This window comes from Hordeum vulgare, chromosome 3H, assembly GCF_904849725.1.
Source record: "Hordeum vulgare subsp. vulgare chromosome 3H, MorexV3_pseudomolecules_assembly, whole genome shotgun sequence".
Taxonomy (NCBI): Eukaryota; Viridiplantae; Streptophyta; class Magnoliopsida; order Poales; family Poaceae; genus Hordeum; species Hordeum vulgare.
The window spans coordinates 300,179,418-300,195,582 of NC_058520.1; the positions used below are offsets into that span (position 1 = coordinate 300,179,418).

Below are 16,165 nucleotides of genomic sequence, written 5' to 3' on the forward strand. Positions count from 1 at the left end.
TTTTTACCTATCTTTTTGTTTCAAAACCACAAAAATAATTATTTTTGTGAGTATTTTCCTAATTAAATAACCTGTCCATTTCTAAGGTCAGAATTGGTATTCCAACATGGAAAAATACTTTTCTGCTTTGGAAAAATCTCATTAAATTTAGAGATGAACAAAATGTCATGTATTTTCCATACATAGGATTTTAGACCCCATTTTATATTAAATTTATTGATTAAAACTATAAGAGCTATTTCTGTCTGTTTTGGCATTTTGAAATATTTACAAAGGAAATATTCTCAATAAATTCCTAGAAAATTCCAGTGATGTCCCTAAGCCTTGTTTGGTGTCAACATAGAGTTTCACCTTGATCAAAGGTGGATAAGGCCCCAAATAACCCAAAAAACCATGTCTGTCCAGAACCAAGTTAGAGCAACTCTACATAGCAAAGTTTGTTCAATGAGGCTAAAACTTTGCAGGATTGCCTAATACCTCAAATGAGGGTTCTACACCAAAAATGGGATTTGTTGGACTTATTTTTCCCACACTCCCTTTGGAAGGAACAGATCTAGTCACATTGGAGTGATTTCAAGATTACAAAGCTAAACTTGTCCTTTGGAGCTCAAATTTGGTGGAACTCCATGGTCAACCACCAAAACCAAACCAGTTAAGTATCAGCACCGATGGTGGGGCGCAACCCCGTGTGCCCACTGTCGAACACCTTCTGACAGATAGATAAAGCCACCTTAGCCACAGCTAAACCAAACTCCTTTGATTCAAACTCCTAGATTAAGCAGCCAGCACCTGTATCTAACCCGAGTCAACTAGCCCCTCACTGGTTCAAAGTGGAAAGGCCAAAAACCCCATTTTAGACCTCGGTTCATGACTGATAGCACCAGTATTTCTTGCCTCCTTTGACCAGCCGAAGCTCCCACTGAAACCAAACGGCTAGCCAGACCCCCAGCGAGTGCCAGGACATGCTAGACACATGCAAAGTGTCCAGAGCACACCAGCATGCCGTGCCATGCCAAAACTGTGCTCTGGGCGCGCTACAGGGAGTCACCAAGGTGGGGGCGACGCCCTCGGCCAGTTCCGGCCTCCCCCGAGATGTCCAACCTCCTCCCCGACAGCCCCTCTGCGTCGGGCAAGTGTCAGGGCCCCTCCTCTCTCGCGCTAGAGCTTGCGCGACGTGTGCCTGCGCGCTCCAGAACCGGCCCAGCTTGCGCGGCCACGAATGCTCGCCTTCTCTCTCCCTCTCTCTGCTGCAGATGGTTCGGGCAGTCCAATACCACGTCATGAGACCGTGGTTTCAACCCCGACCTCTCTCTGCACCCCCATGCGCGCCACGGTGAGTCACCGGCGCTCCTGAATCTGCTCAATGTCGCGGGCATATAAAAGCCCTCCCCCTTGCTCCAGCACCCCTCAGATAGCTTCGCCTCATCCACTAGCACCTCCGTAGCCACCCCAACAATCCAGCAGAACCCCGGTGCTCGAGATCGACCGAGGCCCCTCCGCCTCGGAGCTCCGGTCGATCTTCGGCTACACGAGGGCTCCTGCACCCCTGGACCCACCAAACTGACACCCTTGACCCCAGGAAGCTTTCCCCCAACTCACCCGACCTTTTCCGTGTCTCTAGCCACCCCCTCGACCACTTTTCGAAACCCCTCCGCCACGGCCTCCTCGTCACCGGCGAACCCCTGCCTCGCAGTTGTTGTTTCGACCACCATCAGGTAGGAGACGGTCAGGCGGACCCATTCCCGTGTTCCTGAGGGCATGAGCGCGTCGGCAACCCCGACGACGTCCTCCTCCTCCTCTCTGGATGGACGTAGGAGACGACCCCGACAGGTGTGCCCCACGTGTCGGTGGCCCATCCTTCACCCCCGCGCTGGCTTCGGCCTCTGACCGCAGGGCCCCGCACGTCAGGTTCAAACCTGACGACGGACGCGCCTGGGCAGGCCGTCGGCTGGCCCTGGGCCAGCCCAGCTTTGGGCCGAGCCAGGCCAGGAGCTGGCCTGGTTTTATTTTTATTTTAAACCTGAATTTCTAAGATTTTTATTAAAACATTTAACTGCTGTAAAAATATAATTTTCCACTGTTATTTCTGTAAAAATGTGAAGTATTTAATGATATGCTTAGATGAATTTTTCGAGTAACTATTCTATTTTACAATATTAAAAAGGACTAAAATGGAATAGTTTTGCTTCTGCTTGGTTGTTTTCAAAAATATTCCTTCAAGGAAAACTAAGGCAAGTATTTTTAAAATGATATCTTAGACTTATCAGTAATAGGGAACATTTTTAAAATGACTTTGTGGATAGTTTTTGTGTGAGCTATTCCTTATTTATTGTTTTATGGACGATATAAAACCCGTGTGACGAGGGAATCGGAGCGGAAGACCTCGAAGACCCCGGATACTTAGCTGACCAAGGCAAGCAGCCCTTTGACCATGACTAAGCATATGTTACTTTGCATGTTAAAATAGCAAGTATTCCCGTTGCGTACGATCATAAGTGCCGGTAATCATTTGATATGTTCTTACCGTAGGCTCCTCCGGAGTATTTTGCATTGAGCTTGACTCTACCCCTTAGGGTCATGCTAATACCATGTTGACAAGTAAAGATAGCAGTAGTAATATCATGAGGCTGATGTTGTCATAAAGCAAGAGTTTATGAAAACCCCGTCGGGTTCCACTAATGCCCGAGTGTGATGATGTGTTAGGTGGTCACTTTTGGTGAAGTGATGCACCCGGTATTTGTGTGAGTAAGGTTTCGGAAATGGGATTAGATTTATAATGTGTTGACCGTCCCAACCTTACCAGTACGACCACGCTACCCCTTATGGGACGGGGCTATGTTTATTAATATGGTCGGTGCTAGAAAAGAGCCACATTACTAGTGGCGGGAGTGATTATGGTCACTCTCGTGATGGGGTCATGCCGGGTAGGACGACTATGCCATTTTTATGAGTTCCAGTCACACCGTTGGTCCCCGCATGGTCGATACTGTCCAGAGTTGGTGCTCGTAAGACGTACAACATGTGGGCTGGGTACCAATCGAGTGGACCTCTTTGTCTTGTATCGTCAGGGGAAAGGCATTGATCGGGTACTTACCTCGGGTATGTGATATACCGCGAGTCGTGGATGACACGAAAGTTTCCCAGATCTCGTGGGTCCAGCGTACTACCTATACAGAGTGTAAACTATTCGAATAGCCATGTCCATGGTCAAGGACAGTTGGGTAATCCTGCTTAAACTACGTCCTGATATTTCTGCATAAACCAAGTGTGCGTAAGTGTGAGTGTGTGTGTGGTGTTGAAAAAGGTGTTGTTATGAAAGTAATAATATGACCAGGTCCGGTAACTTGGCATATAGGATGAACCTGGATGGTTCAGCCCACAACTGATATATTGATGATATGACCAAGTTCTGTGACTTGGCATATAGGGTGAACCTGGATGGTTCAGCCCTCGACATATATTGATACTATAACCTGTTCTTCAAGAATAATTCTTTAACTTGATGCATATTCATGATCATTCCACCCCGATGAGTTATATTAGAAATGCATGATATTGTTATCCTTCACTTTCATTGTTCATATCATGGGCTGTTTGCGAGTACATTCAAAGTACTCATTGACTTGACACTGGTTATGTTATTTACCAGACATGGAAGGACCGGAGTTTGGAGATGAGTATGTCTTCGGCGACACCCCTGCGAACTAGGACGCTTTCGAGTCAGAATGCCTGTCGGTGTAGGCTTGATGGCATGGGCACCCGCTTAGCCCCTTGTTTTCCGCTATTAGTGTACTCGTGTGATTTGCCCTTAGGACTGTGTTGTGAACTTGACCCTTCGGTCACGTGTTGTAATAATCGGTACTCATATGTAAGACTCTTTATTCAGTATTTGTGTTCGGTGAGCATTGATCTCTGGGATCACTGAGCACGACGATTCTCGACTAGTAAGTCGGGGTCCCCACAAAATCACAAGATTTTATTTTCAAATTTTATGAAGGGCACTACATAATGTTATCCAGTCGTATGATGACACTGATACATGATTAGTCAATTGACATGTATCATCAGGAATACCCTTATATGAATTTAATTCCTTAATTAGGCCACTCAACGAAAATAATACCTTAATTCATTAGAAGTGGCATGACAAGACAGCGGGGTCAAGGAGTAGAGCTTAGCAGGGCAATTGCCTAAAGTCTGAGCTCCACTATCCCTCCTACGAGGGACATGCTCCAATCAAGCCGGTGCAAACCACGAGGATTGAGCTCCTCCTATATCTCATGTTGTCGGTCGAGGATTAACCACCTATCACGCCGCCACCATCGACCGACCAAGGATGGACTTCCTATAATTCCGACACCACTGTCCTTCACAGGATTGACCTCCTATCCGGTAGCCGCTGCCTCATCGTCACGCACATCTCTATTACCATAACATTTTTTTGGTTTCTAGAGAGCTGTAGTTTACCGCTCCATATGTACTTGGTAGCACATCACAAACTGTCATGTTACGGAAACTGTGTATCATGCACGTTTCCATCTCACATGATGTGGTTTGAGATAATTTGTGTCCTATACAAGATAGTGCGATACATAGTTCCCCGAGCGTTATTAGATCTCCATAGTTTCCCCGTCTGCCTCCAATCCCTAAATCGCCTCCAAATCGTTTTTGTTCTTCCAGATTAGCAGACTTTGTTACCGATCTGTTTGCGAAGTTTCAGACACACTTATGCCAAACCATTTGTGTTCTTCCGGATCAGCAGAAACAGCTCATGTGAGTGATTTGTATGCCATATATCGCACACATATGGATCTGCGCAATAGCTTGCATTGCGTTGGATCACACACATGCGTTTTTAAAATCGTTTGTGTTATTTTTCTTCATCACAAATAGTTTTTAAATACTAGTTTTTTGCATCACATCACACACACTACTCTTTTCTGAATCATGTTTGATGGATCCCCCATTGCATACACTTCATGTCATTGGCGATGGAGCTTGAACTATATCGTTTGTAATTCGTGCATCACACGTAGTTTCATCGAAGGGTCTCTGATTGGTGTGTCGTCTTTGGAGCATCCTACAGTAGTGATCACTCACGCAGAGAGCAAAGCCGGAGGGTGTGTGGTCAAACGTAGTTCTGTAACTGCACTTGTCAAGTACTGAAATCTAGTTTATTTATCACTATGTAATGAACTTCGCTATGTTCATCCTTGATGTCGCAATGATGTTAATCCGAGATATTTATGCTACCTTATGTGTTGGATGCTACCTTATCTAACAATGATTGTCATTGATATTGCAATGTTGTTAATCTGAGATGTTTATGATACCAATGTTGTTTGTCCTTGATTGTTACAATGTTTTTAATCCGAGATATTTATGGTACCAATGTTGTTTATTGTTGATTCTTCCTATGTTGTAGATCCTTTCTTTGTGTGTAATATCTTATGTCTTGTATGCTATGTTATGTGTTGAAATCGTTGATGTTGCAAATGTTGTTAATCCGAGATATTTTTAAAGTATGTGGTATTGTCATTTTATCATTTTCCGAGAAACCATTGCACATAGGGGGCCTTCATATGAAAGGTTTTCATTTTTGAGCTTTTTTTCTCTTTTCCATAATTTCTGTCAATGTATTTTCAAAATTGCATGGATTTTCAATCATATAAAATGGTTGGTAAATTGAGTTTTCTTTGTGGATATTACCTACATTCCTAATTTGGAAGCTGAAAATGATTTTTTCAGAAATTATTGGACCAAACTAGAGTACACTTGTAGTTCAAATTTCAATAACTTGACGTAAATCACCAGGAATTAAAAAAATCAATAAAATATCGCAATATCACTCTGAAATTCATGAAAAATGATAGTTAGAATCCCATGTGGTGTAATTTAGGTGAAAATTGTAAGGACACAATTTTCAATATTTATCGCACTTGCTTCACAAAAAAGAGTCATGCATGACAGTAGGAAAATGAAAATTACTTTTTATTTGTTCTATTGCCAGTTCATCAATTTTTCCGCAAGCAATTGCATATAGGAGGCCTTCATGTGAAAGGATTTCATTGTTTGAGCCTTTTTCTATTTTCCATAATTTCTTTTGATCTCCTGCCAAAATTGCATGGATGACTAATCATATAAATTGGTTGGTAAATTGAGTTTTCTTTGTGGATAATTCCTACTTACCTAAATTTAACGGTGAAAATGATTTTCACAAATTATTGGACAACACTAGAGCACACTTGTAGTTCACATTTGAATTACTTTATGTAAAATCATCAGAAATTTAGTAAATCAATGAAATAGGGTAATATAGCTCCAAAATTGGAAAAAAGTAAATTGTAATCCCATGTGGTATACTTTAGGTGAAAATTGTAAGGGCGCAATTTACAATATTATTTATGGCACTAGTTTCACAAAAAAGGTCATGCATGGCACTAGAAAAATGGAAAAAATAGTTTTTATTAACCAAATCTTCAATATTTTTCTGAAATTCTAGGTTATTATGGTAACACCCAAGTTACTAAAAAATGGCCATGTTATCATGTAAGATGCCATGAAGATGTCGACGGGCATGGTCATCTTTGTTGAAAGTCATTGATCTTCATAAGAGATAGGTTAGTTTGTGAAGTTTTTTTCAAGTTTGTGGTATTGTATCATTTTCCCAACAAATCCATTGCACATAAGAGGCCTTCATGTGAAAGTATTTCAATATTTGAGCCTTTTTTCATTTTCTATAATTTCTTTCGATGTGTTTTCAAAATTGCATGGATGACTAATGACTTAAATGAGTTTTCTTTGTGGATATTGCCTAGCTACATTCCTAATTTGGAAGGTGAAAATATTTTTTTAGAAATAATTCAACCAAACTAGATAAAACTTGTAGTTCAAATTTGAATTACTTGATGTAAATAGCCAAAAATTCAATAATCAATGAAATATGGCAATATCACTCGGAAATTCATGAAAAAAATGGAAGTTGGAATCCCATGTTGTATAATTTACGTGAACATTCTAAGGGCACAATTGCTTCACAAAAAAAGACATGTATGTGACTAGGAAAATTTAAAATTAACTTTTTATTTGCTGAATTGTGAGTTTATGTTTTTCTCACATGGCATTGCACATAGGAGGCCTTCGTGTGAAAGAATTTTATTCTTTGAGCCTTTTTCATTTTTTGTAATTTCCTTTGACGTGTTGTCAAAATTGCATGGATGACTAATCATATAAAATGGTTGGGAAATTAGGTTTTCTTTGTGGATACTGCCTACATTCATAATGTGGAAGGTAAAAATGATTTTTTAGAATTTGTTGGACCAAACTAGAGCACACATGCATTTCGAATTCACAAGCACCAGAAATTTAATAAATAAACAAATATTGGTAATATAACTCTGAAATTTATAAAAATGACAATTGGAATCCCATGTCATATACTTTAGCTGAAGATTGCAAGGGCACAATTTATAATATTATTTATGGAATTTGCTTCACAAAAAAAGTCATATGTGGCACTAGAAAAATGGAAAATAAATTTTTATTTATGGAATTATGAGCTTACCGTTTTTCACACAAGCCATTGCACACAAGAGTACTACATGCAAAAAGATTTAATTTTTGAGCCCTTCTTAATTTTCCACAATTTATTTCAATGTGTTATCAAAATTGGATGGGAAATCATACAAATTGGCACTCATTTTCTGATTTGTGCACATATGCAAACGAAATTCATACATCATTAGTCATTCCATGTGCATGCAAACAACTCGATATACAATCCAGTTAGGAGCGACCCTATTACAATTTTAGCATACGACTTCATACATCTTCATCGTCAACCTGTGTGTGGCATGTTGCAATGACATCATTGAAGATAAGGCCATCCTAGAAGGCATGTCTCCCAGTGATGTTCAGGTGCGTCATCGGGTTAGGACCGTCGACGCGATGGATCCGAGCGACTCAGTCCTAGCCGAGGATTTGCGGCCGTACTGGACTATTAGGCTTTAAGCCTGGTTGTTCCCTCTCCTCCCATGTCAAATGTGTTGGAAACCTAAGGATGACATGCTAAAAGGAGATCATGCTAACGGTGGGGACAGGAGCCACCAGAAGACCCCTGTACTCAAAACCGACCCACCCCCGCCCCGGAAGACGCGTGTCTGGCGGTGCTAGGACATCACAAATGCCAAGAAGCTTGGTTTCACGTACAGTGAATTTGCATGGCAATGCCACATATGGGGAAGGATAGCAGGGAGAGGAGGGCAAGATTTGTAATGCAGTGGCGTCGATGGTGGATAAGATTGTGGAGGCGAGCGATGAAAATGGGGTGGGGGCTGCATATACGGCACCAGGGGGTGGGATACGGTGTTAAGCCACCATCAATGGGCGTTCAAATGACCTCTTTACAAGGTTCGTACAAAGAGGGAAATTATCGGCATCTGTAATTTTGGACCAGGAAGGGCTATAGAAAAGTTGGATATTTCCTGTAACTCCAAATGACCTGAAAATTGATGGGGATTTATTTTGGTATATAAAAAAAAATACAAGCAAAAGAACCAACACAGGGGGGCCCAGCATGTGCCACAAGCTAGGAGGGCCCACCCTACCCCGAGAGCATGCCCAATGAGGTACTCTCACAACCCTCTCGAGCCCATCTTATCTTATATGCTGTCATTTACCCTAGATTAAAAAATCATAAGAATACTTTTGGGATGAAGCTTCATCATCTCGAGGTGGAACCTGTGAAGGGAGCACTCTTGGTATCCGATGGAGCGATTCCGCTAGGGAAATTTCCCTCCTGGAGGGGGAAATCAAAGCCGTCATCATCACCAATGCTTCTTCCATGTTGGAGAACCAATCTTCATCAACATCTTCACCAACACCATTGCGTCTCAACCCCTAGTTCATCTCTTGTATCCAATCTTTGTCTCAAAACCTCAGATTGGTACTTGGGGGTTGCTAGTACAGTTGATTACACCTTGTAGTTGATGCTAGTTTGTTTACTTGGTGGAATATTATATTTTTAGATCCTTAAGCATAGTCATTATAACTCTCATCTTGAACATGATGATGATTAGTGAGTAGTTACTTTTGTTATTGACTACATGGGGTATGTCTTGTTATTAGTAATCATGTGATGTTGGTATTTGTCCGATATTTTGATGATGTGTATGTCTCTCTTCCTTTAGTGGTGTCATGTGAACGTCGACTACATGAAACTTCACCATATGTGGGCCTAAGGGAAAGCATTGGTAAGTCATAAGTAGATGATGTGTTGCGAGAGTGACACAAGCTGAAATCCTAGTTTGTGTGTTATTTTGTAAGGGGCTTATTTGGAATCATGTGTTTCATGCTATGGTTTGATTTGTCTCAATTCTTCTTTCGTAGTTATGGATGCTTTCTCGAGGGTGTAATCATAAGAGGGTTTTTTATTCGAGTAAGAACAACATCCTAGCACCGGTCCACCCACATATTAAATTATCAATGTACTAGACGTTGATCAACTAAACATGATGAACGAGACTAGACAACATTTCCCATGTGTCCTCGAGAGAGGTTTACTTCATATAAGAGAACTTTCAGGCTTGTGTTTTGCTACCAAAAGTATTGGGCCACCTTTCTGCACCTTAGTTACAATTGTTACTTGTCATTTGTTATGAATTGTGTTACTAGCAAACTATGTATTACTGCTACTCTGAGTGGTTGCAGGAACTACCTTGTTGAAAACCACTTGTCATTTCCTTCTGCTCCTCGTTGGGTTCTACCCTCTTACTTATCGAAAGGTCTATGATTGATCCCCTATAATTGCGGGTCATAAAGACTCTTTTCTGGCGCCATTGCCATGGATTGAAGCGTGTTTGGTAAGTGGAATTTGGTAATGGAACATTTTTGCTACATGCTGAAATTTAGTGTTGCTTGTTACTACGGAGGATAATCCTTTGAGGCCTTGTTTGGGGTATCTTCACCTCAATCGGAAGTGGAAAAGCCTCTTCTCAACCTGCTAAATCTTCTAAAAGTATTTACTACTAAATTCCTTCGGGTATGTTAGAGAAAAGCTAGCTAATCCTTATGCACATGATGGAAAAACTCATCCAGATTTGCACTTGATATATATAGATGAAATTTGTCTTACTTAATCTTGATGGTTTATCCGAGGATGGAGTTAATAAGAAGGTACTCCCTTTATATTTGGAGGGAAAATCATTAATATGGTATAAGCTATTCGATGATGCTGTAACATGGGATTGGAATCGATTGAAGCTGGAATTCCACTAGAAGATTTATCTTATGCATCTTGTTCATCATGATCGGAATTATATATATATATATATATAATTTTTCTCCTCGTGATAGAGAAAGTAGCTCTCAAACTTGGGGAGTATTAAGTATGTGATGCACACATGCCCCAATCGTGAGATCTCAAGAAAAATAATTATACGAAACTTCTATGCTTTGCTTTCTCATGATCAAACAATGCTCGATACTTTTTCTACTGGTGCCTTTATGACTTGAAGTATTGAATTCAAATGGTATCTTATGGAAAAAGTTAAATGCAACTTTGAAGTTCGAAAATCGACAAGGATTCATGTATATATATTGAATTTAATTGTGTTAAATCTTTTATGGAAACTGATGCTTTTCATAAGTTTTGTGGGGACCCCGACTTACGAGTCGAGATTGCAGAATGAACATGCTCAGTGATCCCAGCGATCAATGCTCACCGAACACACAGATGCTGAATAATAAGAGTCTTACATCTAACTTACCTAAATAATACAATACATGACCAATAAGGTCAAGTTCACAAGGTAGGGCCTATAAGGCCAACTCACACTCATACAACAAGCAGCGGAAATCTCGAGGCTAAGTGGGTGCCCATGCCATCAGCCTACACCAACAGGCATTATGACTAGGAAGCGTCCTAGTTCGCAGGTCCGTCTCCAATGACATACTCTTTTCCAAACTCCGGTCTTTCCATGTTTGGTCAATAATATAACTAGTAGCAAGCCAATGAGTACTTTGAATATACTCGCAAACAACCCATGATATGTAATGCATTTGGTAGGATAACAAGTAATATGCTGTATTGGTGGATAGCATCTTAACTGTAAATAAACATGATCATGGATATGCAACATAAGCTAGATGGTATTTAGAAGAACGGGTTACAGATGTCAATATCGCTACTAGGAAAAGGGCTATAGATAGTGCGCCACTACTATATAGTAGTGGCGCATCATGTGCAGGTGTGCCATTAGTGTGATGGACACTAATAGCGCACCACACACACGGTGCGTCACTACTATATTTTTTTTTTGCAAAAGTACTAATGGCGCACCGGGGCAGAGTGCGCCATTACTAGTTTAACTAGTAATGGCGCACCACTCACCCAGTGCGTCACTACTATAATTTTTTATTTTTTACAAAACTACTAATGACGCACCATCAGCTGGTGCGCCATTAGTAACCAGGGTTACTAATGGCACATTTGTAGGTGGTGCGTCACTACTATATTATTATTATTATTATTTTACAAAACTACTAATGGCGCACCACCAGCTGGTGCGCCATTAGTAACCAGGGTTACTAATGGCACATTTGTAGGTGGTGCGCCACTACTAAAGAGAAGGAGGAAAAAAAGAAAAAAGAAAAACGAATCAGAAACCCACCGCACACCCTCCCTCTCTCTATCTCGTGCGTCTCTCCCTCCTCACCCCAGATAGGGTTTCCGCCGCCGCCAGATAGGGGACGGGGAAGGGGGAAGGGGAGGAACAGAACCAGAGCTAGAGCGAGATGGTACGTGCACTGGCCTCTCGATCTTTTTGTCGATCCGATCCATACTCGAGATTTGTGAATCATGTGGCTGATGATGACTCGGCAGGCCGGAAGGCTCCTCGGGCAACTCCCCATCATGGGCGGCGCCGTCGTTGGCAGGGCCGTGGTGCAGGCCTACCGCCAGGCCATCGTCACTGAGTGCTCCTTTAATTTGCCCCCCTACTCCGTAAAAATGTCTAGGTCGGTCACAGCCAAAAGACGCCTCTTTTACTCCTCTTCAACATGTTCTGGTGTCCCTTGCTGTCCAAAACTTGAGTGGCGATGAAGGTGATGGTGACTGGATTTTTATTTCAGCTTGGCTTGATGGACGTAGTCTGCATTCTAGAATGCTACACTGTTAGTTAAGATGTGAACGAATGGTGCAAAAAAGTTTCTTGTCTTCCACGTGTTTCTTCTTGTCATCTATTATTATGATTATCATTTAGATTGAAGGATGCACACAGGGAATTCTATCTATCATTTGATTAAAATGAATGAAACCCGTTCCATCTTTTTGTTCCATAAGACCCTGTTTGGAACTGTTTCTTGTGAAATTTCTCCACAGTTGTAGTCAACTTCATGGATTCCACACAACTCCCAAGTCTTTAGATTAGTATCTTTGTTTGCCTACCTATGACATTCACTAGTTTAATACAGTATCTCATTGGAAATTTTTGTCAACACTCATATGTGATGTATTATTGACCTTATCCTGCACAGGACGCACTCCTGATGTGATTATAAAAGCTAACCTGGAGAGTCCTTCTTCCTTTAGTTGCTTATAGATGCATAGAGACATCTGTCTGACTATTTGTCTGACCAACATGCAGCTTTCCGGTTGCAACTAATAATTCCTGATTTGTCTTGTAGATGCATAGAGAACCGGAGCTGCCCAGGAAGCTGTGAACGGTATTCGAAGGGCGAGCAAGGCCATGACCGAGCAAGAAGCCCGGCAAATATTGGGTATCAGTGAAAAGACGAGTTGGGAAGAGATCATGCAGGTGTGTGATAATATAAGCCCCTTCACTTGATATCTTCTAGCTCCCTTTATTGATATTCACATGACCTAAGGTTTTTTCTCCATGGGTATGTTTCATCAAATTAAAAATTATCAAAGCACATATACACTAGTTTGCTTCAGCGTAATACTGATGTTAAATTGCATGAATATTGAACAATGCCAACATCATGTACACAACCATTTTATTGTTGTGTGTCAACATCTCATAGTTATGATTCTGGGAGGCACATTTATATCCATTTGCTTTAGACACACAAACTGCTGCTCAGATTTCCCCTTCTGAATATTTTGCTACACACGGCATGACTGTTGTGCACTGCATCGTCTAAAGCACCCCCATGGTTTTCCCTGCTCGTCAAGGTTCCCCTGTTTGATCTAGGTTCAAAAAATTCTGTGTACTGAACATTTTGGACTACATTTTGTGCTCTGTTGCAGAATCATCACTCGCCATGGAGCTCCGATCATACAGCTGCCGCACCTCGACAGAATCCCCGGAGGATGAGCGTCTGAGGATCCCAGGTTCGAAATTCTTGATTTTTTTCCCTGTGATTAGAGTGACTAGATGCTTTTGTCTTGATGTCAACTGCTCAGAAGCACAACCGGACAGACTGGGCTTTCAAATCAGCAATTATTTTTGGCAAAATTAGTAGTCTATGTTTGGCAGTTACTTCTGAATTTATACTCTTAACTGAATTTTGTCGAGGAGTATACTCTTAACTGAATTTAGACAACTGCTAAAAAAGATGTGGCAATCATAGTCGACTAACAGAGGTACCCAGCGTCAAGTGCATTTGGTTGAGCCTGCCTAGTAGAGTGCTAGTAGTTTCATGTACAATGGATTATGTAAGCAACAAAAATTGGAGTATTATTCATGTTTATTCTAATGTTACTGATATTTAGTCAAAATTCATCAACGTCTTCACTTTTCTTCACTTTAACACTAACTGGAACATCCTCAAGCTCATGTTCTTACTCTTATTCTGTAATCTTATTTACTCACTGAATTTTCATTCTTATTCTTACTGTCAAAATTCAGAGTTGGGAGTAGCTGTTGATGACTATAGATTATGCACCCAATGCCAAGATTTACGAAGCACCCCCCTCGTTTTATGTGGCTACTACCCTGCTAAATTGCTCGTCTCAATTTCCACAGTAGCTTGTAGTTGCAGAGATGGAAGGCCTTGACCAGGTAATCAAATGAATCCTTTCTCAGTTTAATTCTGGTACGGGTAGGCATTGATATGTGTAAATAAAGTTGGTTCGTTTAGATTTTAATCTAGATACAGATGATAGAATTTCTGAAGATTGCAATTTTTTATGTTCATCAGTTAGCAAGGCCCAGGACGGGGAAGCAGTAGCAGTAGAGGCCGGCGCGGGGAACTAGGAGCAGCACAGGCTGGCACGGGAGCCAGAGGCGACGCCCACCACCACCAGAAGCCGACAACCGAAGCGGAAGAAGGCCAGGTCGCCTCCGTGGTCGGAGCGGCGGAGCCACAGGTGGGCAGCAACAGCAGCAGGTGCACGGAGAAGGTGGGCGGCCGAAGCGGCGGCGTAGGTGCGCCACAGCAGGAGGTGGGAGGACGTGAAGGCGGCGCAGGTGGGCGGCCTTGGCGGAGGCGGCGTCGCAGGTCGCCTCCGTGGCGGCAACGCGGGTAGGAGTATTCAATAAAATGTGCACATCACATTTATTTGTATAACTACACACTAGCACCAAATTCCACACCACCAGCCCCTCCTCTCTCTTCCCCGGTGACCTCCATAGCTGAGTTGGACAAGGGTCCCTCCCCATGTATGGTTGTTGTTTTAGTTAGGGTCAATAAATTGGATTTGGTTTGAGCTTGCCCCTGTACCTCTCCTTCTAGATCTGTTACACTCAAGAATCAAGATAGCTACCATGTATTATAAAATTCTTGGCTGATGTTGTAGGTGTTTATCTATTATAGATTCTATTGTTTATGCTATACAGTTAATTTTTTTAAAAAGGTGTTTGAGTGGCACTGAAACTGAAACCATGATATCTAACAAAAGATAGATCAGCTGTTGCCTCACGAATGAAGGATCAAGTACACTGTATGGTAACTCTTTCTGCATGTACACTTGGTGGGTCATGCGAACGTGTTGCTATAGTGATTATTTTGTTTAATCATTTCATTATGTGAACCTTGGTACTTCCAGCATCGGTGTGAAACATTGTCCTCCAAATGCAGGAGGTGGCAGCTCCTTGAACAAGTCAAGCAACAGTAATCTTCAAATCCCAACGCCCCGTTAAAAGATGAGAAGGTTCTTCTTCTTCGGGTCCCCAACGCCAAAGGACGGGGATGTCGTTCTCGTCCGCTCCCGGCAGCAATGGCCTCAAGGAACGCAACTTTAGCTTCTCGGGTGATGTTCCTGGTTCTCTCTATGATGAATCTGATGTGCCTCACCATGCCGAAGATGTCAAGTAAGTTTTTCTGATTACATAATACTTCATTGTTATCAGTACTGCCATATATCTAGGCTGTTTTACCGTGATTCAACTAGTTTTTGGTATTGACACCCCTTTTGGTATTGACACCCCTTTTGGTATTGACACCCCGTGGCCTCAAGCAGCATTTTATCTGCGTCCCTAATGGTTTCACTTGTCTTGTTAGTTCTCACCCTTTTTGTATCCCTGATGTAGTATGGGAGGTTTAAATGGGATATGGTGTAGAAGAAGTAAATAAAAGATGTAAGCACCTTATACTGAACACAACAGCATGTGATGTTCCCTTGCTCTATTTACGTTATTGTTTGTTTATGGAGATAGTCATGCTCATTTAGTCATTTACCTCTTTTGTTGACTACCACTCCAATAGTCTTGGGAGTGGTTGAACAAACTTTTGACTGAAGTTTGTCACAACTACATGGAACTAGATTTCTTAGAAGGATTTCGGGCTATTTTGCTCATATTTTAGAAAACTGATCATGTGTGATGGCCCATCTGTCTTGCAAAATAGACTTGAACTGGTCACGTCAGTTCCAATATGCATCTCTTTTCATCTTGTAGGTTGCCACGCGGATTCTCTTTGGACTACGATATGGACATGAAGGCATTTGTTTTAGTGCCAAATATTACTTACTAATGCCCGCAAAGTATCGTTGTGTATTATATTTGCTATGGAGCTATGTATGTATGGATGCTATGGAACTATATGTATATATGGATGCTATGGAATTTTGGATGTATGGATGCTATGGAATTTTGATATATGGATCATGAAATTTGTTATGCAACTTGCATATATGTTATGTGTTGTGGATCAGTAAAACCATTGGGCACATATTATGTATTATATATTTGATATATATGTA

At 41.6% G+C, this 16,165-nt stretch overlaps 2 long non-coding RNA genes across 6 annotated transcripts; both read left to right on the plus strand.

The window, feature by feature from the left end:
• The first annotated feature begins 11,672 nt into the window (after window positions 1-11,672).
• On the plus strand, window positions 11,673-15,140 carry LOC123443690. Of its 5 annotated transcripts, none has more exons than XR_006630787.1 (6): window positions 11,678-11,796; window positions 11,882-12,815; window positions 13,271-13,354; window positions 13,872-14,024; window positions 14,164-14,487; window positions 15,043-15,140. It is a non-coding gene; the product is annotated as an uncharacterized LOC123443690 (long non-coding RNA). The 5 variants fall into 5 exon arrangements; XR_006630785.1 differs by lacking the exon at window positions 15,043-15,140 and having other exon boundaries at window positions 11,686-11,796; window positions 11,882-12,102; window positions 12,685-12,815; window positions 14,164-14,777; XR_006630786.1 differs by lacking the exon at window positions 15,043-15,140 and having other exon boundaries at window positions 11,686-11,796; window positions 11,882-12,015; window positions 12,685-12,815; window positions 14,164-14,777.
• Window positions 15,141-15,186: 46 nt separating this feature from the next.
• Window positions 15,187-15,824, plus strand: LOC123443691. Its single transcript, XR_006630789.1, has 2 exons — window positions 15,187-15,275; window positions 15,495-15,824. It is a non-coding gene; the product is annotated as an uncharacterized LOC123443691 (long non-coding RNA).
• The last annotated feature ends 341 nt before the right edge of the window (window positions 15,825-16,165 follow it).